General features: G+C 40.7%; 1 non-coding gene across 1 annotated transcript; it reads left to right on the top strand.

The window, feature by feature from the left end:
* The first annotated feature begins 1,295 nt into the window (after positions 1-1,295).
* LOC130963975 (small nucleolar RNA R71) lies at positions 1,296-1,402 on the top strand. The gene has a single exon (XR_009080090.1). It is a non-coding gene; the product is annotated as a small nucleolar RNA R71 (small nucleolar RNA).
* The last annotated feature ends 1,685 nt before the right edge of the window (positions 1,403-3,087 follow it).

Consider the following 3,087-nt stretch of genomic DNA (forward strand, 5'->3'; position numbering starts at 1 on the left):
CCAGGTCACAGAGTCCCTTATCAATCATTGTTTCTCCTATAGCACAGGGAATATGGAAACTCCCTGGATCCTTCTTCTTTGTGGGTGGCTCTGTTTGAATGAGAGCACTGCAATCCCTGTTCATCTTTATTGTTTGTCCACCCTTCAATGAACTCTTTCTGGCTAGTAGCTCCTTTATATACTTGATGTAGGAAGGCATTTGCTGGAGGGCCTTAATGAATGGTATATTTACATCAAGAGATGCAAACATGTCGAGGAACCTTGAATACATTCTCCCTGCTACACCACCCTTAATCCTTTGGGGAAAGGGTGCATATGGGTTCAGTATCTCCCTTTTCTTCTGCTCTTCCTTGAGTGTGAGTTGGGATGCATGGTTTCTTTCTTCATGGTTTCCCTTTGGACTGTCTTGGAGGTGTTCTACTTCCTCCATATTCCTCTAATCACTTGTGGTGATCATCTTACATTCTTTCCACCTTACTTTCTTTGTTTCTCCTCTTAGATTCTTCTCTGTGTCAATTGGAAAACCATCAGTGGATTTGGGAATCTGTTGAGATAAATACCTTACTTAGGACTCTAGTCTTTTGATGGTTTCATCTTGGTTTTTGATATTGGCTCGCACTTCATCCTTGAACACCTTGTTGTCTTGAACTTCTCTATATATGTCTTCAAGTAGAGTCTCAATTTTGGAAAGCCTATCCTCAGTTAGTGATGGTGGGCTGAGATTAGGTGGTTAAGAAGGGTGATTAGGTGAGTGTTGATAGGATCTCTGTGAAGTATGTTGGTGAGTTGCATTGTTGTTGGGATTGTGGTTGTGGCGTCTCTGATCTTGGCCTTGGTCTTGTTGATTTCCCCACCCAAAGTTGGGGTGATTTCTCCATCCAGAGTTGTAAGTTTTGGAGTATGGATCATGGATTTGTCTGGGTGAGTTCCCAACGTAGTTGGCTTGTTCTCAGTCACCTTCTTCTCCTATATTTACTCCTTCTTGAGCTGGTGATGAAGTGATGACTGCTGCCACTTGGTTTCCTTCCACCTTCTTGGTAAGATCTGCTAGCTGCTTGGTGATCATCTTATTTTGAGCCAGCAATGTATCCATGTGGTTCAACTCTATTACTCCTCGGGTGTTGCTTCTTTCAGAAGCATAGAAGTAGTCATTCTCAGCTACTGTTTCAATGACATCTATGGCTTCTTCAATGGTTTTCTTCTTGTTTAGAGAGCCCCCTGATGAATGGTCTATAGCCTTCTTTGACTCATAAGAAAGACCTTCACAGAAAATGTGAAGTTGAACCCATTCATTGAACATATTTGGTGGGCATCTTCTTGTTAAGTCCTTGAACCTCTCCCATGCCTCATAGAGAGTTTCACCATCTTGTTGCCTGAAAGTTTGTACCTCAGCTCTCACCCTGTTAATTCTTTGAGGAGGGTAGAATCTTGCCAAAAATTTATTCACCACATATTTCCAATTTGTTAAGCTCTCCTTTGGAAAGGACTCCAGCCACTTGGATGCTTTGTCCCTGAGTGAAAAAGGGAACAAAAGCAGCCTATAGACATCCGGGTGGACTCCATTAGACTTCACAGTGTCACAAATTCTCAGGAAGGTGGTTAGATGTTGATTGGGGTGTTCTTGGGCACTTCCTCCAAATGAGCAGTTGTTCTGAACAAGGGTGATGAGCTGGGGTTTTAGTTCAAAGTTGTTGGCATGTATGGTGGGCTTTTGGATGCTACTTCCATAGTTTCCAGGGTTTGGATTGATGTAAGAGCCTAGAACTCTCCTTTCTTGCCCAGCATGATTTACAGGGCCTTCTCTGGCATGGTTGTGAGCTTCTCCTTCTTGATTGTTTTTCAAGTTCTCCTCCATGTTTGTTTCAAAATACTCTTCCTCTTCCTTAGCACCAACAACTCTTTTCCCTCTTGTTTCCCTCCTTAGTCTCCGGAGGGTCCTTTCAGGTTCTGAATCAAAGGAAGTTGAAGCTCCCCTTCTTCTCCCTATTATACAACTAACAAGGCACACAGTAAGAGATGAAATAAAAAGATTATTCTTGTTAGAGTGATTGTTAGTGTGAGTGGTGCAAATTATCAAACAGTTAGTGGGTTAGTGAGCAGAATTGTAAATAATAACAAAGAAAGAAAGAAAACAGAGAGGGTATAGGGATGAGGAAGAAACTAAACAAACTGAAGGTAAACGACTGAATAAAGTAAACAAACAAAAGAAAAATGCTCAATCTAGTGAACTTCCAACTTAATCATTGTTGATACAAAATCAATCCCTGGCAACGGCGCCATAAACTTGATGCACGAAAACTTGTCTCTCAACAAATTTCCCTTCGGCAAGTATACCAAATTGTCGTCAAGTAAAACATCACAATAGAGTGAGGTTGAATCCCACAGGGATTGATTGGTCAAGCAACTTTAGTTGGAAGAGTATGCTAGTTGAGCTAAACAGAATGTAGTTTAAGAATTGTAGAAAATTAAATGGCGGGAAAGTAAATAGCAGAAAATAAAGTGCAGAATCTTAAATGGGGATTTGGGGAAATGAGCATGGAAATAAATGGCAGAAAGTAAAGAGAATGGGTAAGATCAGAAATGGGGAATTCACTGGGCTCAGGAGATGTTGTATTCTCCGGATCAAATTCATTTTCATCTCTTCCTCAATCAAAGCATCTATTGATCTCCTTGGCAATCTTAGGTGATTGGGTTCCAATTCCTTGGCAACCCAATCTCTCTAAGCTTGAACAATTGCCCAATTCCTTGATTTAATTGCTCATGGAAAGAGATGAAGTGTGGTCACTGATTATACCACATGTATTTCCAAATCAAAGTGTTGGGAGGATTACATGTCACTATATCTGCCCAAACCCCAATTTGGTCCAACATGAGAAAGCATTTCTAGCATGATCTCCTCATCCCTTTTCCAAGGCTCAGAGGAGATCCAATTATGGAGAGTTTCTTTTCCAAGATAATTAACCAATTGAATTAAGATCGAAAGCTTTCTAGTAAATCAAAAGAGAAGAAAGAAGAAGAAGAATGAAAACTATAGTTGATCCATCAAATTACAACAGAGTTCCCTAACCCAATGAAAGGGGTTTAGTT

The sequence above is a fragment of the Arachis stenosperma genome, chromosome 2, assembly GCF_014773155.1.
Source record: "Arachis stenosperma cultivar V10309 chromosome 2, arast.V10309.gnm1.PFL2, whole genome shotgun sequence".
NCBI classification, from domain to species: domain Eukaryota; kingdom Viridiplantae; phylum Streptophyta; class Magnoliopsida; order Fabales; family Fabaceae; genus Arachis; species Arachis stenosperma.